This window comes from Grampus griseus, assembly GCF_964374135.1.
Source record: "Grampus griseus genome assembly, chromosome: 19".
Classification (NCBI taxonomy): Eukaryota; Metazoa; Chordata; class Mammalia; order Artiodactyla; family Delphinidae; genus Grampus; species Grampus griseus.
In genome coordinates, this window is record NC_139013.1 from 45,621,233 (window position 1) to 45,648,248 (window position 27,016).

The window sequence follows — 27,016 nt, forward strand, 5'->3', positions numbered from 1 at the left end:
ACAATAGCAAGAACGGCAAACAGGAGTCCAACCCACTACATCATTTTACTTATCTGTCGATGGTGCCTGTCTTTTGAATAGGTATCTCAGACCTTCCACTGGCTTACAGGTGTATTGCTCTTCTGTTGTAACCTGCGGGGTTTCTGGAGGTAAAAGCTTTAGTCTGGAAAAATGTACCCAACTAGATATCCCTTGCACTTTGACAGCAGTGGGAGTGGTTCAGATTACTTTATAGGGGCCCTTCCATTTTGGCAATAGTTGGTCTTCGGGGGACCCCGTTCCAGGTTTTAAGAAGAACTTGGTCCCTGGGATTTGTGAAGGAACAGCTCCTTCCTCTGTATTTTTAGTGGGAGCTTGCAGTGCCTTGTGGGTATAGTTCAGGATTGTCTTTTGAACTTGTCCTAGATTAATAATGTATCTCAGGGCCTGGTTCACTTCTTCATCCAGTAGAATGTCAGTAGTAAGAAAAGGTCTCCCATAGGTCCTTTTATTGTTTTACTTGTTTATTTTTTAAGGAGTTTTTTTTTTTGGTTAATTTAGTTTTGGCTGCATTGGGTCTTCGTTGCTGCGCACGGGCTTTCTCTAAGTTGCGGCAAGCGGGGGCTAGCTACTCTGTTGTGGTGCGCGGGCTTCTCATTGCAGTGGCTTCTCTTGTTGCGGAGCACGGGCTCTTAGGTGCACAGGCTTCAGCAGTTGTGGCAGGCGGGCTCAGTAGTTGTGGTGCACGGGCTCAGTTGCTCTGCGGCATATGGATCTTCCCAGACCAGTGCTCAAACCCGTGTCCCCTGCATTGGTAGGCAGATTCTTAACCACTGCGCCACCAGGGAAGTCCTGAAGACATTTTTTAGAAAGCAGAATTGTGTTAATACAGTCTTTTATTCAATTTTAACATAATTTTATTTATTGAATAGTTAAGACAGTCACATTCCAAATTCAAAATATATGGAAGGGTCTATAATGAAGAGTTTTCCTCTTTCTACTTGGACTTAATTTCTGGGAAATTTCAATCTTTTAAACGTGGAGAGAATGTATAAAGAACCCATGTACCCACCAGCCAGCTTCAGTCTGGCTTCATCTATTGCCACTGTTCCACTGGATTATTCCCTGGTGTTGGCCTTATTTTAAAACAAGCTGAGACTCTGTCTTATGCAGTAAAAGGCAAGGATTTCCTAAGTTGAAATTGCTGCAAATCTCCTTGGGGGCCATTTAAGAGCTCTTTTACTACCACTGATCACTTTAAGATTTTATTTTGGGGCCACATACAGTACTTGCTTTTCCAGAGCTCCTTTCCTTTCTAAAGAGTATCTTTTTTCTCCATCTTTATGCCAAGAACTCTGTAGGAATGCCCCATACTTCCCCAAGGCTTCTGCTTCTGATAGATGGCCCAGTTGGCTCATCTTAGAAAACCTCCACAAGACGTTTTCCGAAAGGAGAGGGAATAGAAGAGTGTAAGGGGTAGGGAGTTTTGAATCCCCTAAAGCTGACGACTGTGTTTGGGTCTGTTTTTGTTGCTCAGAGCCCCTGTTGAGTTCCCTGCTGCGTAGGATGCCAGAACTGGAGACTGTGGAGATCATGAAGTTGGTGAATTGCCCCGAGACCTTCACCCCGGACATGAGGTGCATCATGGGCGAGTCCCCTTCAGTGCGGGGCTACTTCGTCCTGGCGGGAATGAACTCTGCTGGCCTTTCGTTTGGTGGAGGAGCTGGAAGGTAAGTCTTTCGCACTCAGGTTCGGCTTGCGAGGCTTCTTCCTTTCTGGAATTACTTCTGGTTCATAGGGTTTGTGACATACCTAATCCAGTATGTTCATAAGAAGAGGAAGACACATGTCATGAGAGAGTCGTCCCCTTGAAAGTACTTGCCATGGGAGGCCCTCCCCATGTTCCAGACACGTCACTGTACAGAATGTTTTTGGAACTCCTCTTTTGGAGTTAGCCTTGGAGCCAGTGGGATGTTCTTCTGTACTACTTCAGTCATAACAAATGTTGGTCCTTTGAATATGTATTTGAGTTTGGAAATAGCCAAGTGTGGTGAGTGAAGTAGAAGATCATGCTGATGACACAGGTTTTTATTTTCAAATTTGGTACTTATAAAAATTAAGCGAGGGGGCTTCCCTGGTGGCACAGTGGTTGAGAGTCCGCCTGCAGATGCAGGGGACACGGGTTCGTGCCCCTGTCCGGGAAGATCCCACATGCCGCGGAGCGGCTGGGCCCGTGAGCCATGGCCGCTGAGCCTGCGCGTCCAGAGCCTGTGCTCCGGACTTAAGACAAAGGTGGTGGCAAACATCAGGGCAGCTCATTGCTGCAATAATAACATTCTGGGAAAATATAATAGATACTGGTATTGGTGACCTTTGAGTGGAGGGAAATCTTCCTTCTGTTTTTGATGTTTCGCAAAGACCATCATTTTATAATTTAGAATTTTAAAAATTAAAAATTGCTAATTGAGTGTTTTGGAGCTTTGTTTTATTTCTGAAATCGCCTGGGCGGGGGGAGGGGGTACTTGAGCACATCTAAATGCCGAGGAGAAGGAGGTAAATGTGAGGGTATGTGAAAGAGGGAGGACAGCTGATGGAGCTCGGTTCAGGGGAAGGGGGCAGGAAGGGGGATCCAGGCCGTTGTAAGGGATTAATTTCTGACCCTGTGAAGGAAGGCAGGGATGGTTTGCTGATGCAGGGAGGTATACAGGTGGTGTTTTGGGGAACAAGATGAGACAGGTTATCTCCTTTGATGAAGGAAGAGAGGAGGTGGTGTTAAAGGTTGGAGGAGAGCCATGTTATGGGTTCAGAACCTGGATGTAGAGAGAGCTGTGCCTGTGGCTTAATAGGAAGTAGCCCGGAGCCAAGTAGGGGTGCCTGCTACCTGAAGGCACAAAGGAACAGGGTCTTTCCCAAGTGTGACTGAGTGGTAATGGTTCAGAAGCAAGGAGGATGCCGACTGTGCCTCTTGATGGTGAGGTCAGTGGAACAGGGCTGGCTGTGTGACAGTGACAGTTCCCTCAGGAGAGCTGCATTTCCATTAAGACAGAGGGTGGAGAGAACATTAGTGAAGTGTTACCAACCAGGGATCTTGGCCTCCTTAATCAATAGAAATTGATAAGAGGCCAGACAGAAAATTCAGGCAGGGCTTTATTGGGCTCCTGCTGCAGCAGGCGGGAGTGAAAACAAGTAACAGTTTCCCTTGATTGCTCCGAGGAGGCCGGCAGCGAGCTGGTTCCTTATGTGGGGTGAGGGCAGGGGCGGGTCCAGGAGTCAGGCCAGAGGGGTGGCTTGGGTGGTCTGCCCCCGCCCCCCTGGTGGTGGTGAGTGCAGGGGGCATGCACAGGACCCTGCTTTTGCTCCTGACTCCTGCTTTTGCTCCCAGCTCTTCACAAGTGGCAGTTGGCTTTTTTTTTGGTCTTTTTGTATCTTGTCTATAATTTCCCCCAGCTGTGCATGCATGCATATAGTTATTTTTAGTCCCTTATAGTTTCTTTGTATTTTGTTTGTATTTCATTTGTTCAGGTGTAAGCACTGCAGCAAAGGGTCCCAGGTCCTAGTCTGTCTCATTATCCCCTGAGGGATTCTACACCTTTTATTCTTAAGGGGTAAAGGGCCAAGGGTCTCATCTTCTGGAACGTCTTCCTGCCAGACAGGGGCTGCAGACCCTAGCTTACCCTAGAGGTGTAGAAGTCCCTCTCTGACTGTTCCAAGGACCTGTAGGGACCTGGGCCACCCTCTGCTGGAATGGGTTGAATTCCTTGAGCCCTCATGAGTCTTACTTGAAACTCTTAGAAGCTAGAAGACACAAACTTGCCCAGAAGGCTAAACAAACAAGGGCCAAAAAGAAGAACACCAGTAGCCACTAAAGGGCCTAGAAAGGGAAGGAACCAGCGTAACTTCAGGAGGGCTTCCTTAACTGTTGACCAGGCAGTGGAGGCGATATTGCCGCTTCTAAAATTATGAAGCCAGTCTGCCTGGGCATATATTTCCTTAATGTTAACTTCCACCTGTCCTATCACACTAATTCAGGTGCAGTAGGAAGTATTATCGCACAGACTCCACCTTGTTCTTCCAGAAGGTTATCAAGAGCTAGACGACTGTCAAGAACTAAATTCGCCAAAGAAACGAGAGGTCTTAAGTCCCATTAAGGCTTGTCTTGTCTGTTCCATCATATAACCAAGCTGTCTGATCTCAGTGTTGCTTCATGATAGGTAAAGCCTCCCCATGGAGCTGCCAGTCCTGTGGCCAGCTCTGCCCTTGCTAAGATCATTCCTAGGGGACTTCCCTGGTGGTCCAGTGGTTAAGACTCTGTGCTTCCAATGCAGGGGGCCTGGGTTCGATCCCTGGTCAGGGAACTAGATCCCACACGCATGCCGCAACTAAAAGATCCTGCGTTTCTCAACTAAAGATCCTGTGTGCCACAACTAAGACTCCGCGTAGCCAAACAAACAAACATATATAGAGAAAAAAGATCATTCCTAGTGCTTTCTGGGTTTGGTGGTGAGCCTGACTGGTTCTGTTACAGATAAAAATCCCTCTTAACCCTGTAGTCCTTATAGCACACTGTCCTATGAAGTGAACATTGTCAGTGCATTTATACGCTATGGCTTGGTTGGAAAAGACAGGGTCTGTCGATAATTCCGTAACATATGATGGTTTGGGTGTCCGCAGAGGAAAACAAACCCTTCCGGGGGTGCAGACCTGAATGTCTGTCTCACAGCTGTTAAGACCGGATAGCCCTTGAAGCACATAACTGTTGTTAGTACTTAAACAGTTAGGGGACAGCAGACTATTATGTTGATGATTAAGCGTATAAAGCTCTACAGCATTTCTAACAAGATGTTCACGTATGATCCGCTGAGTACAATAGCAAGAACGGCAAACAGGAGTCCAACCCACTACATCATTTTACTTATCTGTCGATGGTGCCTGTCTTTTGAATAGGTATCTCAGACCTTCCACTGGCTTACAGGTGTATTGCTCTTCTGTTGTAACCTGCGGGGTTTCTGGAGGTAAAAGCTTTAGTCTGGAAAAATGTACCCAACTAGATATCCCTTGCACTTTGACAGCAGTGGGAGTGGTTCAGATTACTTTATAGGGGCCCTTCCATTTTGGCAATAGTTGGTCTTCGGGGGACCCCGTTCCAGGTTTTAAGAAGAACTTGGTCCCTGGGATTTGTGAAGGAACAGCTCCTTCCTCTGTATTTTTAGTGGGAGCTTGCAGTGCCTTGTGGGTATAGTTCAGGATTGTCTTTTGAACTTGTCCTAGATTAATAATGTATCTCAGGGCCTGGTTCACTTCTTCATCCAGTAGAATGTCAGTAGTAAGAAAAGGTCTCCCATAGGTCCTTTTATTGTTTTACTTGTTTATTTTTTAAGGAGTTTTTTTTTTTGGTTAATTTAGTTTTGGCTGCATTGGGTCTTCGTTGCTGCGCACGGGCTTTCTCTAAGTTGCGGCAAGCGGGGGCTAGCTACTCTGTTGTGGTGCGCGGGCTTCTCATTGCAGTGGCTTCTCTTGTTGCGGAGCACGGGCTCTTAGGTGCACAGGCTTCAGCAGTTGTGGCAGGCGGGCTCAGTAGTTGTGGTGCACGGGCTCAGTTGCTCTGCGGCATATGGATCTTCCCAGACCAGTGCTCAAACCCGTGTCCCCTGCATTGGTAGGCAGATTCTTAACCACTGCGCCACCAGGGAAGTCCTGAAGACATTTTTTAGAAAGCAGAATTGTGTTAATACAGTCTTTTATTCAATTTTAACATAATTTTATTTATTGAATAGTTAAGACAGTCACATTCCAAATTCAAAATATATGGAAGGGTCTATAATGAAGAGTTTTCCTCTTTCTACTTGGACTTAATTTCTGGGAAATTTCAATCTTTTAAACGTGGAGAGAATGTATAAAGAACCCATGTACCCACCAGCCAGCTTCAGTCTGGCTTCATCTATTGCCACTGTTCCACTGGATTATTCCCTGGTGTTGGCCTTATTTTAAAACAAGCTGAGACTCTGTCTTATGCAGTAAAAGGCAAGGATTTCCTAAGTTGAAATTGCTGCAAATCTCCTTGGGGGCCATTTAAGAGCTCTTTTACTACCACTGATCACTTTAAGATTTTATTTTGGGGCCACATACAGTACTTGCTTTTCCAGAGCTCCTTTCCTTTCTAAAGAGTATCTTTTTTCTCCATCTTTATGCCAAGAACTCTGTAGGAATGCCCCATACTTCCCCAAGGCTTCTGCTTCTGATAGATGGCCCAGTTGGCTCATCTTAGAAAACCTCCACAAGACGTTTTCCGAAAGGAGAGGGAATAGAAGAGTGTAAGGGGTAGGGAGTTTTGAATCCCCTAAAGCTGACGACTGTGTTTGGGTCTGTTTTTGTTGCTCAGAGCCCCTGTTGAGTTCCCTGCTGCGTAGGATGCCAGAACTGGAGACTGTGGAGATCATGAAGTTGGTGAATTGCCCCGAGACCTTCACCCCGGACATGAGGTGCATCATGGGCGAGTCCCCTTCAGTGCGGGGCTACTTCGTCCTGGCGGGAATGAACTCTGCTGGCCTTTCGTTTGGTGGAGGAGCTGGAAGGTAAGTCTTTCGCACTCAGGTTCGGCTTGCGAGGCTTCTTCCTTTCTGGAATTACTTCTGGTTCATAGGGTTTGTGACATACCTAATCCAGTATGTTCATAAGAAGAGGAAGACACATGTCATGAGAGAGTCGTCCCCTTGAAAGTACTTGCCATGGGAGGCCCTCCCCGTGTTCCAGACACGTCACTGTACAGAATGTTTTTGGAACTCCTCTTTTGGAGTTAGCCTTGGAGCCAGTGGGATGTTCTTCTGTACTACTTCAGTCATAACAAATGTTGGTCCTTTGAATATGTATTTGAGTTTGGAAATAGCCAAGTGTGGTGAGTGAAGTAGAAGATCATGCTGATGACACAGGTTTTTATTTTCAAATTTGGTACTTATAAAAATTAAGCGAGGGGGCTTCCCTGGTGGCACAGTGGTTGAGAGTCCGCCTGCAGATGCAGGGGACACGGGTTCGTGCCCCTGTCCGGGAAGATCCCACATGCCGCGGAGCGGCTGGGCCCGTGAGCCATGGCCGCTGAGCCTGCGCGTCCAGAGCCTGTGCTCCGGACTTAAGACAAAGGTGGTGGCAAACATCAGGGCAGCTCATTGCTGCAATAATAACATTCTGGGAAAATATAATAGATACTGGTATTGGTGACCTTTGAGTGGAGGGAAATCTTCCTTCTGTTTTTGATGTTTCGCAAAGACCATCATTTTATAATTTAGAATTTTAAAAATTAAAAATTGCTAATTGAGTGTTTTGGAGCTTTGTTTTATTTCTGAAATCGCCTGGGCGGGGGGAGGGGGTACTTGAGCACATCTAAATGCCGAGGAGAAGGAGGTAAATGTGAGGGTATGTGAAAGAGGGAGGACAGCTGATGGAGCTCGGTTCAGGGGAAGGGGGCAGGAAGGGGGATCCAGGCCGTTGTAAGGGATTAATTTCTGACCCTGTGAAGGAAGGCAGGGATGGTTTGCTGATGCAGGGAGGTATACAGGTGGTGTTTTGGGGAACAAGATGAGACAGGTTATCTCCTTTGATGAAGGAAGAGAGGAGGTGGTGTTAAAGGTTGGAGGAGAGCCATGTTATGGGTTCAGAACCTGGATGTAGAGAGAGCTGTGCCTGTGGCTTAATAGGAAGTAGCCCGGAGCCAAGTAGGGGTGCCTGCTACCTGAAGGCACAAAGGAACAGGGTCTTTCCCAAGTGTGACTGAGTGGTAATGGTTCAGAAGCAAGGAGGATGCCGACTGTGCCTCTTGATGGTGAGGTCGGTGGAACAGGGCTGGCTGTGTGACAGTGACAGTTCCCTCAGGAGAGCTGCATTTCCATTAAGACAGAGGGTGGAGAGAACATTAGTGAAGTGTTACCAACCAGGGATCTTGGCCTCCTTAATCAATAGAAATTGATAAGAGGCCAGACAGAAAATTCAGGCAGGGCTTTATTGGGCTCCTGCTGCAGCAGGCGGGAGTGAAAACAAGTAACAGTTTCCCTTGATTGCTCCGAGGAGGCCGGCAGCGAGCTGGTTCCTTATGTGGGGTGAGGGCAGGGGCGGGTCCAGGAGTCAGGCCAGAGGGGTGGCTTGGGTGGTCTGCCCCCGCCCCCCTGGTGGTGGTGAGTGCAGGGGGCATGCACAGGACCCTGCTTTTGCTCCTGACTCCTGCTTTTGCTCCCAGCTCTTCACAAGTGGCAGTTGGCTTTTTTTTTGGTCTTTTTGTATCTTGTCTATAATTTCCCCCAGCTGTGCATGCATGCATATAGTTATTTTTAGTCCCTTATAGTTTCTTTGTATTTTGTTTGTATTTCATTTGTTCAGGTGTAAGCACTGCAGCAAAGGGTCCCAGGTCCTAGTCTGTCTCATTATCCCCTGAGGGATTCTACACCTTTTATTCTTAAGGGGTAAAGGGCCAAGGGTCTCATCTTCTGGAACGTCTTCCTGCCAGACAGGGGCTGCAGACCCTAGCTTACCCTAGAGGTGTAGAAGTCCCTCTCTGACTGTTCCAAGGACCTGTAGGGACCTGGGCCACCCTCTGCTGGAATGGGTTGAATTCCTTGAGCCCTCATGAGTCTTACTTGAAACTCTTAGAAGCTAGAAGACACAAACTTGCCCAGAAGGCTAAACAAACAAGGGCCAAAAAGAAGAACACCAGTAGCCACTAAAGGGCCTAGAAAGGGAAGGAACCAGCGTAACTTTAGGAGGGCTTCCTTAACTGTTGACCAGGCAGTGGAGGCGATATTGCCGCTTCTAAAATTATGAAGCCAGTCTGCCTGGGCATATATTTCCTTAATGTTAACTTCCACCTGTCCTATCACACTAATTCAGGTGCAGTAGGAAGTATTATCGCACAGACTCCACCTTGTTCTTCCAGAAGGTTATCAAGAGCTAGACGACTGTCAAGAACTAAATTCGCCAAAGAAACGAGAGGTCTTAAGTCCCATTAAGGCTTGTCTTGTCTGTTCCATCATATAACCAAGCTGTCTGATCTCAGTGTTGCTTCATGATAGGTAAAGCCTCCCCATGGAGCTGCCAGTCCTGTGGCCAGCTCTGCCCTTGCTAAGATCATTCCTAGGGGACTTCCCTGGTGGTCCAGTGGTTAAGACTCTGTGCTTCCAATGCAGGGGGCCTGGGTTCGATCCCTGGTCAGGGAACTAGATCCCACACGCATGCCGCAACTAAAAGATCCTGCGTTTCTCAACTAAAGATCCTGTGTGCCACAACTAAGACTCCGCGTAGCCAAACAAACAAACATATATAGAGAAAAAAGATCATTCCTAGTGCTTTCTGGGTTTGGTGGTGAGCCTGACTGGTTCTGTTACAGATAAAAATCCCTCTTAACCCTGTAGTCCTTATAGCACACTGTCCTATGAAGTGAACATTGTCAGTGCATTTATACGCTATGGCTTGGTTGGAAAAGACAGGGTCTGTCGATAATTCCGTAACATATGATGGTTTGGGTGTCCGCAGAGGAAAACAAACCCTTCCGGGGGTGCAGACCTGAATGTCTGTCTCACAGCTGTTAAGACCGGATAGCCCTTGAAGCACATAACTGTTGTTAGTACTTAAACAGGGGACAGCAGACTATTATGTTGATGATTAAGCGTATAAAGCTCTACAGCATTTCTAACAAGATGTTCACGTATGATCCGCTGAGTACAATAGCAAGAATGGCAAACAGGAGTCCAACCCACTACATCATTTTACTTATCTGTCGATGGTGCCTGTCTTTTGAATAGGTATCTCAGACCTTCCACTGGCTTACAGGTGTATTGCTCTTCTGTTGTAACCTGCGGGGTTTCTGGAGGTAAAAGCTTTAGTCTGGAAAAATGTACCCAACTAGATATCCCTTGCACTTTGACAGCAGTGGGAGTGGTTCAGATTACTTTATAGGGGCCCTTCCATTTTGGCAATAGTTGGTCTTCGGGGGACCCCGTTCCAGGTTTTAAGAAGAACTTGGTCCCTGGGATTTGTGAAGGAACAGCTCCTTCCTCTGTATTTTTAGTGGGAGCTTGCAGTGCCTTGTGGGTATAGTTCAGGATTGTCTTTTGAACTTGTCCTAGATTAATAATGTATCTCAGGGCCTGGTTCACTTCTTCATCCAGTAGAATGTCAGTAGTAAGAAAAGGTCTCCCATAGGTCCTTTTATTGTTTTACTTGTTTATTTTTTAAGGAGTTTTTTTTTTTGGTTAATTTAGTTTTGGCTGCATTGGGTCTTCGTTGCTGCGCACGGGCTTTCTCTAAGTTGCGGCAAGCGGGGGCTAGCTACTCTGTTGTGGTGCGCGGGCTTCTCATTGCAGTGGCTTCTCTTGTTGCGGAGCACGGGCTCTTAGGTGCACAGGCTTCAGCAGTTGTGGCAGGCGGGCTCAGTAGTTGTGGTGCACGGGCTCAGTTGCTCTGCGGCATATGGATCTTCCCAGACCAGTGCTCAAACCCGTGTCCCCTGCATTGGTAGGCAGATTCTTAACCACTGCGCCACCAGGGAAGTCCTGAAGACATTTTTTAGAAAGCAGAATTGTGTTAATACAGTCTTTTATTCAATTTTAACATAATTTTATTTATTGAATAGTTAAGACAGTCACATTCCAAATTCAAAATATATGGAAGGGTCTATAATGAAGAGTTTTCCTCTTTCTACTTGGACTTAATTTCTGGGAAATTTCAATCTTTTAAACGTGGAGAGAATGTATAAAGAACCCATGTACCCACCAGCCAGCTTCAGTCTGGCTTCATCTATTGCCACTGTTCCACTGGATTATTCCCTGGTGTTGGCCTTATTTTAAAACAAGCTGAGACTCTGTCTTATGCAGTAAAAGGCAAGGATTTCCTAAGTTGAAATTGCTGCAAATCTCCTTGGGGGCCATTTAAGAGCTCTTTTACTACCACTGATCACTTTAAGATTTTATTTTGGGGCCACATACAGTACTTGCTTTTCCAGAGCTCCTTTCCTTTCTAAAGAGTATCTTTTTTCTCCATCTTTATGCCAAGAACTCTGTAGGAATGCCCCATACTTCCCCAAGGCTTCTGCTTCTGATAGATGGCCCAGTTGGCTCATCTTAGAAAACCTCCACAAGACGTTTTCCGAAAGGAGAGGGAATAGAAGAGTGTAAGGGGTAGGGAGTTTTGAATCCCCTAAAGCTGACGACTGTGTTTGGGTCTGTTTTTGTTGCTCAGAGCCCCTGTTGAGTTCCCTGCTGCGTAGGATGCCAGAACTGGAGACTGTGGAGATCATGAAGTTGGTGAATTGCCCCGAGACCTTCACCCCGGACATGAGGTGCATCATGGGCGAGTCCCCTTCAGTGCGGGGCTACTTCGTCCTGGCGGGAATGAACTCTGCTGGCCTTTCGTTTGGTGGAGGAGCTGGAAGGTAAGTCTTTCGCACTCAGGTTCGGCTTGCGAGGCTTCTTCCTTTCTGGAATTACTTCTGGTTCATAGGGTTTGTGACATACCTAATCCAGTATGTTCATAAGAAGAGGAAGACACATGTCATGAGAGAGTCGTCCCCTTGAAAGTACTTGCCATGGGAGGCCCTCCCCGTGTTCCAGACACGTCACTGTACAGAATGTTTTTGGAACTCCTCTTTTGGAGTTAGCCTTGGAGCCAGTGGGATGTTCTTCTGTACTACTTCAGTCATAACAAATGTTGGTCCTTTGAATATGTATTTGAGTTTGGAAATAGCCAAGTGTGGTGAGTGAAGTAGAAGATCATGCTGATGACACAGGTTTTTATTTTCAAATTTGGTACTTATAAAAATTAAGCGAGGGGGCTTCCCTGGTGGCACAGTGGTTGAGAGTCCGCCTGCAGATGCAGGGGACACGGGTTCGTGCCCCTGTCCGGGAAGATCCCACATGCCGCGGAGCGGCTGGGCCCGTGAGCCATGGCCGCTGAGCCTGCGCGTCCAGAGCCTGTGCTCCGGACTTAAGACAAAGGTGGTGGCAAACATCAGGGCAGCTCATTGCTGCAATAATAACATTCTGGGAAAATATAATAGATACTGGTATTGGTGACCTTTGAGTGGAGGGAAATCTTCCTTCTGTTTTTGATGTTTCGCAAAGACCATCATTTTATAATTTAGAATTTTAAAAATTAAAAATTGCTAATTGAGTGTTTTGGAGCTTTGTTTTATTTCTGAAATCGCCTGGGCGGGGGGAGGGGGTACTTGAGCACATCTAAATGCCGAGGAGAAGGAGGTAAATGTGAGGGTATGTGAAAGAGGGAGGACAGCTGATGGAGCTCGGTTCAGGGGAAGGGGGCAGGAAGGGGGATCCAGGCCGTTGTAAGGGATTAATTTCTGACCCTGTGAAGGAAGGCAGGGATGGTTTGCTGATGCAGGGAGGTATACAGGTGGTGTTTTGGGGAACAAGATGAGACAGGTTATCTCCTTTGATGAAGGAAGAGAGGAGGTGGTGTTAAAGGTTGGAGGAGAGCCATGTTATGGGTTCAGAACCTGGATGTAGAGAGAGCTGTGCCTGTGGCTTAATAGGAAGTAGCCCGGAGCCAAGTAGGGGTGCCTGCTACCTGAAGGCACAAAGGAACAGGGTCTTTCCCAAGTGTGACTGAGTGGTAATGGTTCAGAAGCAAGGAGGATGCCGACTGTGCCTCTTGATGGTGAGGTCGGTGGAACAGGGCTGGCTGTGTGACAGTGACAGTTCCCTCAGGAGAGCTGCATTTCCATTAAGACAGAGGGTGGAGAGAACATTAGTGAAGTGTTACCAACCAGGGATCTTGGCCTCCTTAATCAATAGAAATTGATAAGAGGCCAGACAGAAAATTCAGGCAGGGCTTTATTGGGCTCCTGCTGCAGCAGGCGGGAGTGAAAACAAGTAACAGTTTCCCTTGATTGCTCCGAGGAGGCCGGCAGCGAGCTGGTTCCTTATGTGGGGTGAGGGCAGGGGCGGGTCCAGGAGTCAGGCCAGAGGGGTGGCTTGGGTGGTCTGCCCCCGCCCCCCTGGTGGTGGTGAGTGCAGGGGGCATGCACAGGACCCTGCTTTTGCTCCTGACTCCTGCTTTTGCTCCCAGCTCTTCACAAGTGGCAGTTGGCTTTTTTTTTGGTCTTTTTGTATCTTGTCTATAATTTCCCCCAGCTGTGCATGCATGCATATAGTTATTTTTAGTCCCTTATAGTTTCTTTGTATTTTGTTTGTATTTCATTTGTTCAGGTGTAAGCACTGCAGCAAAGGGTCCCAGGTCCTAGTCTGTCTCATTATCCCCTGAGGGATTCTACACCTTTTATTCTTAAGGGGTAAAGGGCCAAGGGTCTCATCTTCTGGAACGTCTTCCTGCCAGACAGGGGCTGCAGACCCTAGCTTACCCTAGAGGTGTAGAAGTCCCTCTCTGACTGTTCCAAGGACCTGTAGGGACCTGGGCCACCCTCTGCTGGAATGGGTTGAATTCCTTGAGCCCTCATGAGTCTTACTTGAAACTCTTAGAAGCTAGAAGACACAAACTTGCCCAGAAGGCTAAACAAACAAGGGCCAAAAAGAAGAACACCAGTAGCCACTAAAGGGCCTAGAAAGGGAAGGAACCAGCGTAACTTTAGGAGGGCTTCCTTAACTGTTGACCAGGCAGTGGAGGCGATATTGCCGCTTCTAAAATTATGAAGCCAGTCTGCCTGGGCATATATTTCCTTAATGTTAACTTCCACCTGTCCTATCACACTAATTCAGGTGCAGTAGGAAGTATTATCGCACAGACTCCACCTTGTTCTTCCAGAAGGTTATCAAGAGCTAGACGACTGTCAAGAACTAAATTCGCCAAAGAAACGAGAGGTCTTAAGTCCCATTAAGGCTTGTCTTGTCTGTTCCATCATATAACCAAGCTGTCTGATCTCAGTGTTGCTTCATGATAGGTAAAGCCTCCCCATGGAGCTGCCAGTCCTGTGGCCAGCTCTGCCCTTGCTAAGATCATTCCTAGGGGACTTCCCTGGTGGTCCAGTGGTTAAGACTCTGTGCTTCCAATGCAGGGGGCCTGGGTTCGATCCCTGGTCAGGGAACTAGATCCCACACGCATGCCGCAACTAAAAGATCCTGCGTTTCTCAACTAAAGATCCTGTGTGCCACAACTAAGACTCCGCGTAGCCAAACAAACAAACATATATAGAGAAAAAAGATCATTCCTAGTGCTTTCTGGGTTTGGTGGTGAGCCTGACTGGTTCTGTTACAGATAAAAATCCCTCTTAACCCTGTAGTCCTTATAGCACACTGTCCTATGAAGTGAACATTGTCAGTGCATTTATACGCTATGGCTTGGTTGGAAAAGACAGGGTCTGTCGATAATTCCGTAACATATGATGGTTTGGGTGTCCGCAGAGGAAAACAAACCCTTCCGGGGGTGCAGACCTGAATGTCTGTCTCACAGCTGTTAAGACCGGATAGCCCTTGAAGCACATAACTGTTGTTAGTACTTAAACAGGGGACAGCAGACTATTATGTTGATGATTAAGCGTATAAAGCTCTACAGCATTTCTAACAAGATGTTCACGTATGATCCGCTGAGTACAATAGCAAGAATGGCAAACAGGAGTCCAACCCACTACATCATTTTACTTATCTGTCGATGGTGCCTGTCTTTTGAATAGGTATCTCAGACCTTCCACTGGCTTATAGGTGTATTGCTCTTCTGTTGTAACCTGCGGGGTTTCTGGAGGTAAAAGCTTTAGTCTGGAAAAATGTACCCAACTAGATATCCCTTGCACTTTGACAGCAGTGGGAGTGGTTCAGATTACTTTATAGGGGCCCTTCCATTTTGGCAATAGTTGGTCTTCGGGGGACCCCGTTCCAGGTTTTAAGAAGAACTTGGTCCCTGGGATTTGTGAAGGAACAGCTCCTTCCTCTGTATTTTTAGTGGGAGCTTGCAGTGCCTTGTGGGTATAGTTCAGGATTGTCTTTTGAACTTGTCCTAGATTAATAATGTATCTCAGGGCCTGGTTCACTTCTTCATCCAGTAGAATGTCAGTAGTAAGAAAAGGTCTCCCATAGGTCCTTTTATTGTTTTACTTGTTTATTTTTTAAGGAGTTTTTTTTTTTGGTTAATTTAGTTTTGGCTGCATTGGGTCTTCGTTGCTGCGCACGGGCTTTCTCTAAGTTGCGGCAAGCGGGGGCTAGCTACTCTGTTGTGGTGCGCGGGCTTCTCATTGCAGTGGCTTCTCTTGTTGCGGAGCACGGGCTCTTAGGTGCACAGGCTTCAGCAGTTGTGGCAGGCGGGCTCAGTAGTTGTGGTGCACGGGCTCAGTTGCTCTGCGGCATATGGATCTTCCCAGACCAGTGCTCAAACCCGTGTCCCCTGCATTGGTAGGCAGATTCTTAACCACTGCGCCACCAGGGAAGTCCTGAAGACATTTTTTAGAAAGCAGAATTGTGTTAATACAGTCTTTTATTCAATTTTAACATAATTTTATTTATTGAATAGTTAAGACAGTCACATTCCAAATTCAAAATATATGGAAGGGTCTATAATGAAGAGTTTTCCTCTTTCTACTTGGACTTAATTTCTGGGAAATTTCAATCTTTTAAACGTGGAGAGAATGTATAAAGAACCCATGTACCCACCAGCCAGCTTCAGTCTGGCTTCATCTATTGCCACTGTTCCACTGGATTATTCCCTGGTGTTGGCCTTATTTTAAAACAAGCTGAGACTCTGTCTTATGCAGTAAAAGGCAAGGATTTCCTAAGTTGAAATTGCTGCAAATCTCCTTGGGGGCCATTTAAGAGCTCTTTTACTACCACTGATCACTTTAAGATTTTATTTTGGGGCCACATACAGTACTTGCTTTTCCAGAGCTCCTTTCCTTTCTAAAGAGTATCTTTTTTCTCCATCTTTATGCCAAGAACTCTGTAGGAATGCCCCATACTTCCCCAAGGCTTCTGCTTCTGATAGATGGCCCAGTTGGCTCATCTTAGAAAACCTCCACAAGACGTTTTCCGAAAGGAGAGGGAATAGAAGAGTGTAAGGGGTAGGGAGTTTTGAATCCCCTAAAGCTGACGACTGTGTTTGGGTCTGTTTTTGTTGCTCAGAGCCCCTGTTGAGTTCCCTGCTGCGTAGGATGCCAGAACTGGAGACTGTGGAGATCATGAAGTTGGTGAATTGCCCCGAGACCTTCACCCCGGACATGAGGTGCATCATGGGCGAGTCCCCTTCAGTGCGGGGCTACTTCGTCCTGGCGGGAATGAACTCTGCTGGCCTTTCGTTTGGTGGAGGAGCTGGAAGGTAAGTCTTTCGCACTCAGGTTCGGCTTGCGAGGCTTCTTCCTTTCTGGAATTACTTCTGGTTCATAGGGTTTGTGACATACCTAATCCAGTATGTTCATAAGAAGAGGAAGACACATGTCATGAGAGAGTCGTCCCCTTGAAAGTACTTGCCATGGGAGGCCCTCCCCGTGTTCCAGACACGTCACTGTACAGAATGTTTTTGGAACTCCTCTTTTGGAGTTAGCCTTGGAGCCAGTGGGATGTTCTTCTGTACTACTTCAGTCATAACAAATGTTGGTCCTTTGAATATGTATTTGAGTTTGGAAATAGCCAAGTGTGGTGAGTGAAGTAGAAGATCATGCTGATGACACAGGTTTTTATTTTCAAATTTGGTACTTATAAAAATTAAGCGAGGGGGCTTCCCTGGTGGCACAGTGGTTGAGAGTCCGCCTGCAGATGCAGGGGACACGGGTTCGTGCCCCTGTCCGGGAAGATCCCACATGCCGCGGAGCGGCTGGGCCCGTGAGCCATGGCCGCTGAGCCTGCGCGTCCAGAGCCTGTGCTCCGGACTTAAGACAAAGGTGGTGGCAAACATCAGGGCAGCTCATTGCTGCAATAATAACATTCTGGGAAAATATAATAGATACTGGTATTGGTGACCTTTGAGTGGAGGGAAATCTTCCTTCTGTTTTTGATGTTTCGCAAAGACCATCATTTTATAATTTAGAATTTTAAAAATTAAAAATTGCTAATTGAGTGTTTTGGAGCTTTGTTTTATTTCTGAAATCGCCTGGGCGGGGGGAGGGGGTACTTGAGCACATCTAAATGCCGAGGAGAAGGAGGTAAATGTGAGGGTATGTGAAAGAGGGAGGACAGCTGATGGAGCTCGGTTCAGGGGAAGGGGGCAGGAAGGGGGATCCAGGCCGTTGTAAGGGATTAATTTCTGACCCTGTGAAGGAAGGCAGGGATGGTTTGCTGATGCAGGGAGGTATACAGGTGGTGTTTTGGGGAACAAGATGAGACAGGTTATCTCCTTTGATGAAGGAAGAGAGGAGGTGGTGTTAAAGGTTGGAGGAGAGCCATGTTATGGGTTCAGAACCTGGATGTAGAGAGAGCTGTGCCTGTGGCTTAATAGGAAGTAGCCCGGAGCCAAGTAGGGGTGCCTGCTACCTGAAGGCACAAAGGAACAGGGTCTTTCCCAAGTGTGACTGAGTGGTAATGGTTCAGAAGCAAGGAGGATGCCGACTGTGCCTCTTGATGGTGAGGTCGGTGGAACAGGGCTGGCTGTGTGACAGTGACAGTTCCCTCAGGAGAGCTGCATTTCCATTAAGACAGAGGGTGGAGAGAACATTAGTGAAGTGTTACCAACCAGGGATCTTGGCCTCCTTAATCAATAGAAATTGATAAGAGGCCAGACAGAAAATTCAGGCAGGGCTTTATTGGGCTCCTGCTGCAGCAGGCGGGAGTGAAAACAAGTAACAGTTTCCCTTGATTGCTCCGAGGAGGCCGGCAGCGAGCTGGTTCCTTATGTGGGGTGAGGGCAGGGGCGGGTCCAGGAGTCAGGCCAGAGGGGTGGCTTGGGTGGTCTGCCCCCGCCCCCCTGGTGGTGGTGAGTGCAGGGGGCATGCACAGGACCCTGCTTTTGCTCCTGACTCCTGCTTTTGCTCCCAGCTCTTCACAAGTGGCAGTTGGCTTTTTTTTTGGTCTTTTTGTATCTTGTCTATAATTTCCCCCAGCTGTGCATGCATGCATATAGTTATTTTTAGTCCCTTATAGTTTCTTTGTATTTTGTTTGTATTTCATTTGTTCAGGTGTAAGCACTGCAGCAAAGGGTCCCAGGTCCTAGTCTGTCTCATTATCCCCTGAGGGATTCTACACCTTTTATTCTTAAGGGGTAAAGGGCCAAGGGTCTCATCTTCTGGAACGTCTTCCTGCCAGACAGGGGCTGCAGACCCTAGCTTACCCTAGAGGTGTAGAAGTCCCTCTCTGACTGTTCCAAGGACCTGTAGGGACCTGGGCCACCCTCTGCTGGAATGGGTTGAATTCCTTGAGCCCTCATGAGTCTTACTTGAAACTCTTAGAAGCTAGAAGACACAAACTTGCCCAGAAGGCTAAACAAACAAGGGCCAAAAAGAAGAACACCAGTAGCCACTAAAGGGCCTAGAAAGGGAAGGAACCAGCGTAACTTCAGGAGGGCTTCCTTAACTGTTGACCAGGCAGTGGAGGCGATATTGCCGCTTCTAAAATTATGAAGCCAGTCTGCCTGGGCATATATTTCCTTAATGTTAACTTCCACCTGTCCTATCACACTAATTCAGGTGCAGTAGGAAGTATTATCGCACAGACTCCACCTTGTTCTTCCAGAAGGTTATCAAGAGCTAGACGACTGTCAAGAACTAAATTCGCCAAAGAAACGAGAGGTCTTAAGTCCCATTAAGGCTTGTCTTGTCTGTTCCATCATATAACCAAGCTGTCTGATCTCAGTGTTGCTTCATGATAGGTAAAGCCTCCCCATGGAGCTGCCAGTCCTGTGGCCAGCTCTGCCCTTGCTAAGATCATTCCTAGAGGACTTCCCTGGTGGTCCAGTGGTTAAGACTCTGTGCTTCCAATGCAGGGGGCCTGGGTTCGATCCCTGGTCAGGGAACTAGATCCCACACGCATGCCGCAACTAAAAGATCCTGCGTTTCTCAACTAAAGATCCTGTGCGCCACAACTAAGACTCCGCGTAGCCAAACAAACAAACATATATAGAGAAAAAAGATCATTCCTAGTGCTTTCTGGGTTTGGTGGTGAGCCTGACTGGTTCTGTTACAGATAAAAATCCCTCTTAACCCTGTAGTCCTTATAGCACACTGTCCTATGAAGTGAACATTGTCAGTGCATTTATACGCTATGGCTTGGTTGGAAAAGACAGGGTCTGTCGATAATTCCGTAACATATGATGGTTTGGGTGTCCGCAGAGGAAAACAAACCCTTCCGGGGGTGCAGACCTGAATGTCTGTCTCACAGCTGTTAAGACCGGATAGCCCTTGAAGCACATAACTGTTGTTAGTACTTAAACAGTTAGGGGACAGCAGACTATTATGTTGATGATTAAGCGTATAAAGCTCTACAGCATTTCTAACAAGATGTTCACGTATGATCCGCTGAGTACAATAGCAAGAACGGCAAACAGGAGTCCAACCCACTACATCATTTTACTTATCTGTCGATGGTGCCTGTCTTTTGAATAGGTATCTCAGACCTTCCACTGGCTTACAGGTGTATTGCTCTTCTGTTGTAACCTGCGGGGTTTCTGGAGGTAAAAGCTTTAGTCTGGAAAAATGTACCCAACTAGATATCCCTTGCACTTTGACAGCAGTGGGAGTGGTTCAGATTACTTTATAGGGGCCCTTCCATTTTGGCAATAGTTGGTCTTCGGGGGACCCCGTTCCAGGTTTTAAGAAGAACTTGGTCCCTGGGATTTGTGAAGGAACAGCTCCTTCCTCTGTATTTTTAGTGGGAGCTTGCAGTGCCTTGTGGGTATAGTTCAGGATTGTCTTTTGAACTTGTCCTAGATTAATAATGTATCTCAGGGCCTGGTTCACTTCTTCATCCAGTAGAATGTCAGTAGTAAGAAAAGGTCTCCCATAGGTCCTTTTATTGTTTTACTTGTTTATTTTTTAAGGAGTTTTTTTTTTTGGTTAATTTAGTTTTGGCTGCATTGGGTCTTCGTTGCTGCGCACGGGCTTTCTCTAAGTTGCGGCAAGCGGGGGCTAGCTACTCTGTTGTGGTGCGCGGGCTTCTCATTGCAGTGGCTTCTCTTGTTGCGGAGCACGGGCTCTTAGGTGCACAGGCTTCAGCAGTTGTGGCAGGCGGGCTCAGTAGTTGTGGTGCACGGGCTCAGTTGCTCTGCGGCATATGGATCTTCCCAGACCAGTGCTCAAACCCGTGTCCCCTGCATTGGTAGGCAGATTCTTAACCACTGCGCCACCAGGGAAGTCCTGAAGACATTTTTTAGAAAGCAGAATTGTGTTAATACAGTCTTTTATTCAATTTTAACATAATTTTATTTATTGAATAGTTAAGACAGTCACATTCCAAATTCAAAATATATGGAAGGGTCTATAATGAAGAGTTTTCCTCTTTCTACTTGGACTTAATTTCTGGGAAATTTCAATCTTTTAAACGTGGAGAGAATGTATAAAGAACCCATGTACCCACCAGCCAGCTTCAGTCTGGCTTCATCTATTGCCACTGTTCCACTGGATTATTCCCTGGTGTTGGCCTTATTTTAAAACAAGCTGAGACTCTGTCTTATGCAGTAAAAGGCAAGGATTTCCTAAGTTGAAATTGCTGCAAATCTCCTTGGGGGCCATTTAAGAGCTCTTTTACTACCACTGATCACTTTAAGATTTTATTTTGGGGCCACATACAGTACTTGCTTTTCCAGAGCTCCTTTCCTTTCTAAAGAGTATCTTTTTTCTCCATCTTTATGCCAAGAACTCTGTAGGAATGCCCCATACTTCCCCAAGGCTTCTGCTTCTGATAGATGGCCCAGTTGGCTCATCTTAGAAAACCTCCACAAGACGTTTTCCGAAAGGAGAGGGAATAGAAGAGTGTAAGGGGTAGGGAGTTTTGAATCCCCTAAAGCTGACGACTGTGTTTGGGTCTGTTTTTGTTGCTCAGAGCCCCTGTTGAGTTCCCTGCTGCGTAGGATGCCAGAACTGGAGACTGTGGAGATCATGAAGTTGGTGAATTGCCCCGAGACCTTCACCCCGGACATGAGGTGCATCATGGGCGAGTCCCCTTCAGTGCGGGGCTACTTCGTCCTGGCGGGAATGAACTCTGCTGGCCTTTCGTTTGGTGGAGGAGCTGGAAGGTAAGTCTTTCGCACTCAGGTTCGGCTTGCGAGGCTTCTTCCTTTCTGGAATTACTTCTGGTTCATAGGGTTTGTGACATACCTAATCCAGTATGTTCATAAGAAGAGGAAGACACATGTCATGAGAGAGTCGTCCCCTTGAAAGTACTTGCCATGGGAGGCCCTCCCCGTGTTCCAGACACGTCACTGTACAGAATGTTTTTGGAACTCCTCTTTTGGAGTTAGCCTTGGAGCCAGTGGGATGTTCTTCTGTACTACTTCAGTCATAACAAATGTTGGTCCTTTGAATATGTATTTGAGTTTGGAAATAGCCAAGTGTGGTGAGTGAAGTAGAAGATCATGCTGATGACACAGGTTTTTATTTTCAAATTTGGTACTTATAAAAATTAAGCGAGGGGGCTTCCCTGGTGGCACAGTGGTTGAGAGTCCGCCTGCAGATGCAGGGGACACGGGTTCGTGCCCCTGTCCGGGAAGATCCCACATGCCGCGGAGCGGCTGGGCCCGTGAGCCATGGCCGCTGAGCCTGCGCGTCCAGAGCCTGTGCTCCGGACTTAAGACAAAGGTGGTGGCAAACATCAGGGCAGCTCATTGCTGCAATAATAACATTCTGGGAAAATATAATAGATACTGGTATTGGTGACCTTTGAGTGGAGGGAAATCTTCCTTCTGTTTTTGATGTTTCGCAAAGACCATCATTTTATAATTTAGAATTTTAAAAATTAAAAATTGCTAATTGAGTGTTTTGGAGCTTTGTTTTATTTCTGAAATCGCCTGGGCGGGGGGAGGGGGTACTTGAGCACATCTAAATGCCGAGGAGAAGGAGGTAAATGTGAGGGTATGTGAAAGAGGGAGGACAGCTGATGGAGCTCGGTTCAGGGGAAGGGGGCAGGAAGGGGGATCCAGGCCGTTGTAAGGGATTAATTTCTGACCCTGTGAAGGAAGGCAGGGATGGTTTGCTGATGCAGGGAGGTATACAGGTGGTGTTTTGGGGAACAAGATGAGACAGGTTATCTCCTTTGATGAAGGAAGAGAGGAGGTGGTGTTAAAGGTTGGAGGAGAGCCATGTTATGGGTTCAGAACCTGGATGTAGAGAGAGCTGTGCCTGTGGCTTAATAGGAAGTAGCCCGGAGCCAAGTAGGGGTGCCTGCTACCTGAAGGCACAAAGGAACAGGGTCTTTCCCAAGTGTGACTGAGTGGTAATGGTTCAGAAGCAAGGAGGATGCCGACTGTGCCTCTTGATGGTGAGGTCAGTGGAACAGGGCTGGCTGTGTGACAGTGACAGTTCCCTCAGGAGAGCTGCATTTCCATTAAGACAGAGGGTGGAGAGAACATTAGTGAAGTGTTACCAACCAGGGATCTTGGCCTCCTTAATCAATAGAAATTGATAAGAGGCCAGACAGAAAATTCAGGCAGGGCTTTATTGGGCTCCTGCTGCAGCAGGCGGGAGTGAAAACAAGTAACAGTTTCCCTTGATTGCTCCGAGGAGGCCGGCAGCGAGCTGGTTCCTTATGTGGGGTGAGGGCAGGGGCGGGTCCAGGAGTCAGGCCAGAGGGGTGGCTTGGGTGGTCTGCCCCCGCCCCCCTGGTGGTGGTGAGTGCAGGGGGCATGCACAGGACCCTGCTTTTGCTCCTGACTCCTGCTTTTGCTCCCAGCTCTTCACAAGTGGCAGTTGGCTTTTTTTTTGGTCTTTTTGTATCTTGTCTATAATTTCCCCCAGCTGTGCATGCATGCATATAGTTATTTTTAGTCCCTTATAGTTTCTTTGTATTTTGTTTGTATTTCATTTGTTCAGGTGTAAGCACTGCAGCAAAGGGTCCCAGGTCCTAGTCTGTCTCATTATCCCCTGAGGGATTCTACACCTTTTATTCTTAAGGGGTAAAGGGCCAAGGGTCTCATCTTCTGGAACGTCTTCCTGCCAGACAGGGGCTGCAGACCCTAGCTTACCCTAGAGGTGTAGAAGTCCCTCTCTGACTGTTCCAAGGACCTGTAGGGACCTGGGCCACCCTCTGCTGGAATGGGTTGAATTCCTTGAGCCCTCATGAGTCTTACTTGAAACTCTTAGAAGCTAGAAGACACAAACTTGCCCAGAAGGCTAAACAAACAAGGGCCAAAAAGAAGAACACCAGTAGCCACTAAAGGGCCTAGAAAGGGAAGGAACCAGCGTAACTTCAGGAGGGCTTCCTTAACTGTTGACCAGGCAGTGGAGGCGATATTGCCGCTTCTAAAATTATGAAGCCAGTCTGCCTGGGCATATATTTCCTTAATGTTAACTTCCACCTGTCCTATCACACTAATTCAGGTGCAGTAGGAAGTATTATCGCACAGACTCCACCTTGTTCTTCCAGAAGGTTATCAAGAGCTAGACGACTGTCAAGAACTAAATTCGCCAAAGAAACGAGAGGTCTTAAGTCCCATTAAGGCTTGTCTTGTCTGTTCCATCATATAACCAAGCTGTCTGATCTCAGTGTTGCTTCATGATAGGTAAAGCCTCCCCATGGAGCTGCCAGTCCTGTGGCCAGCTCTGCCCTTGCTAAGATCATTCCTAGGGGACTTCCCTGGTGGTCCAGTGGTTAAGACTCTGTGCTTCCAATGCAGGGGGCCTGGGTTCGATCCCTGGTCAGGGAACTAAATCCCACACGCATGCCGCAACTAAAAGATCCTGCGTTTCTCAACTAAAGATCCTGTGCGCCACAACTAAGACTCCGCGTAGCCAAACAAACAAACATATATAGAGAAAAAAGATCATTCCTAGTGCTTTCTGGGTTTGGTGGTGAGCCTGACTGGTTCTGTTACAGATAAAAATCCCTCTTAACCCTGTAGTCCTTATAGCACACTGTCCTATGAAGTGAACATTGTCAGTGCATTTATACGCTATGGCTTGGTTGGAAAAGACAGGGTCTGTCGATAATTCCGTAACATATGATGGTTTGGGTGTCCGCAGAGGAAAACAAACCCTTCCGGGGGTGCAGACCTGAATGTCTGTCTCACAGCTGTTAAGACCGGATAGCCCTTGAAGCACATAACTGTTGTTAGTACTTAAACAGTTAGGGGACAGCAGACTATTATGTTGATGATTAAGCGTATAAAGCTCTACAGCATTTCTAACAAGATGTTCACGTATGATCCGCTGAGTACAATAGCAAGAACGGCAAACAGGAGTCCAACCCACTACATCATTTTACTTATCTGTCGATGGTGCCTGTCTTTTGAATAGGTATCTCAGACCTTCCACTGGCTTACAGGTGTATTGCTCTTCTGTTGTAACCTGCGGGGTTTCTGGAGGTAAAAGCTTTAGTCTGGAAAAATGTACCCAACTAGATATCCCTTGCACTTTGACAGCAGTGGGAGTGGTTCAGATTACTTTATAGGGGCCCTTCCATTTTGGCAATAGTTGGTCTTCGGGGGACCCCGTTCCAGGTTTTAAGAAGAACTTGGTCCCTGGGATTTGTGAAGGAACAGCTCCTTCCTCTGTATTTTTAGTGGGAGCTTGCAGTGCCTTGTGGGTATAGTTCAGGATTGTCTTTTGAACTTGTCCTAGATTAATAATGTATCTCAGGGCCTGGTTCACTTCTTCATCCAGTAGAATGTCAGTAGTAAGAAAAGGTCTCCCATAGGTCCTTTTATTGTTTTACTTGTTTATTTTTTAAGGAGTTTTTTTTTTTGGTTAATTTAGTTTTGGCTGCATTGGGTCTTCGTTGCTGCGCACGGGCTTTCTCTAAGTTGCGGCAAGCGGGGGCTAGCTACTCTGTTGTGGTGCGCGGGCTTCTCATTGCAGTGGCTTCTCTTGTTGCGGAGCACGGGCTCTTAGGTGCACAGGCTTCAGCAGTTGTGGCAGGCGGGCTCAGTAGTTGTGGTGCACGGGCTCAGTTGCTCTGCGGCATATGGATCTTCCCAGACCAGTGCTCAAACCCGTGTCCCCTGCATTGGTAGGCAGATTCTTAACCACTGCGCCACCAGGGAAGTCCTGAAGACATTTTTTAGAAAGCAGAATTGTGTTAATACAGTCTTTTATTCAATTTTAACATAATTTTATTTATTGAATAGTTAAGACAGTCACATTCCAAATTCAAAATATATGGAAGGGTCTATAATGAAGAGTTTTCCTCTTTCTACTTGGACTTAATTTCTGGGAAATTTCAATCTTTTAAACGTGGAGAGAATGTATAAAGAACCCATGTACCCACCAGCCAGCTTCAGTCTGGCTTCATCTATTGCCACTGTTCCACTGGATTATTCCCTGGTGTTGGCCTTATTTTAAAACAAGCTGAGACTCTGTCTTATGCAGTAAAAGGCAAGGATTTCCTAAGTTGAAATTGCTGCAAATCTCCTTGGGGGCCATTTAAGAGCTCTTTTACTACCACTGATCACTTTAAGATTTTATTTTGGGGCCACATACAGTACTTGCTTTTCCAGAGCTCCTTTCCTTTCTAAAGAGTATCTTTTTTCTCCATCTTTATGCCAAGAACTCTGTAGGAATGCCCCATACTTCCCCAAGGCTTCTGCTTCTGATAGATGGCCCAGTTGGCTCATCTTAGAAAACCTCCACAAGACGTTTTCCGAAAGGAGAGGGAATAGAAGAGTGTAAGGGGTAGGGAGTTTTGAATCCCCTAAAGCTGACGACTGTGTTTGGGTCTGTTTTTGTTGCTCAGAGCCCCTGTTGAGTTCCCTGCTGCGTAGGATGCCAGAACTGGAGACTGTGGAGATCATGAAGTTGGTGAATTGCCCCGAGACCTTCACCCCGGACATGAGGTGCATCATGGGCGAGTCCCCTTCAGTGCGGGGCTACTTCGTCCTGGCGGGAATGAACTCTGCTGGCCTTTCGTTTGGTGGAGGAGCTGGAAGGTAAGTCTTTCGCACTCAGGTTCGGCTTGCGAGGCTTCTTCCTTTCTGGAATTACTTCTGGTTCATAGGGTTTGTGACATACCTAATCCAGTATGTTCATAAGAAGAGGAAGACACATGTCATGAGAGAGTCGTCCCCTTGAAAGTACTTGCCATGGGAGGCCCTCCCCGTGTTCCAGACACGTCACTGTACAGAATGTTTTTGGAACTCCTCTTTTGGAGTTAGCCTTGGAGCCAGTGGGATGTTCTTCTGTACTACTTCAGTCATAACAAATGTTGGTCCTTTGAATATGTATTTGAGTTTGGAAATAGCCAAGTGTGGTGAGTGAAGTAGAAGATCATGCTGATGACACAGGTTTTTATTTTCAAATTTGGTACTTATAAAAATTAAGCGAGGGGGCTTCCCTGGTGGCACAGTGGTTGAGAGTCCGCCTGCAGATGCAGGGGACACGGGTTCGTGCCCCTGTCCGGGAAGATCCCACATGCCGCGGAGCGGCTGGGCCCGTGAGCCATGGCCGCTGAGCCTGCGCGTCCAGAGCCTGTGCTCCGGACTTAAGACAAAGGTGGTGGCAAACATCAGGGCAGCTCATTGCTGCAATAATAACATTCTGGGAAAATATAATAGATACTGGTATTGGTGACCTTTGAGTGGAGGGAAATCTTCCTTCTGTTTTTGATGTTTCGCAAAGACCATCATTTTATAATTTAGAATTTTAAAAATTAAAAATTGCTAATTGAGTGTTTTGGAGCTTTGTTTTATTTCTGAAATCGCCTGGGCGGGGGGAGGGGGTACTTGAGCACATCTAAATGCCGAGGAGAAGGAGGTAAATGTGAGGGTATGTGAAAGAGGGAGGACAGCTGATGGAGCTCGGTTCAGGGGAAGGGGGCAGGAAGGGGGATCCAGGCCGTTGTAAGGGATTAATTTCTGACCCTGTGAAGGAAGGCAGGGATGGTTTGCTGATGCAGGGAGGTATACAGGTGGTGTTTTGGGGAACAAGATGAGACAGGTTATCTCCTTTGATGAAGGAAGAGAGGAGGTGGTGTTAAAGGTTGGAGGAGAGCCATGTTATGGGTTCAGAACCTGGATGTAGAGAGAGCTGTGCCTG

At 47.0% G+C, this 27,016-nt stretch overlaps 1 long non-coding RNA gene across 1 annotated transcript in view; it reads left to right on the forward strand.

Moving 5' to 3' along the window:
* Window positions 1-27,016, forward strand: part of LOC309837243 — a 53,417-nt gene that overhangs the window by 12,988 nt on the left and 13,413 nt on the right. The window contains exons 4-9 of the long non-coding RNA XR_014298237.1: window positions 1,517-1,709; window positions 6,359-6,551; window positions 11,197-11,389; window positions 16,035-16,227; window positions 20,877-21,069; window positions 25,719-25,911. This is a non-coding gene — a long non-coding RNA (uncharacterized lncRNA). The remainder of the gene's footprint in view (window positions 1-1,516; window positions 1,710-6,358; window positions 6,552-11,196; window positions 11,390-16,034; window positions 16,228-20,876; window positions 21,070-25,718; window positions 25,912-27,016) is intronic.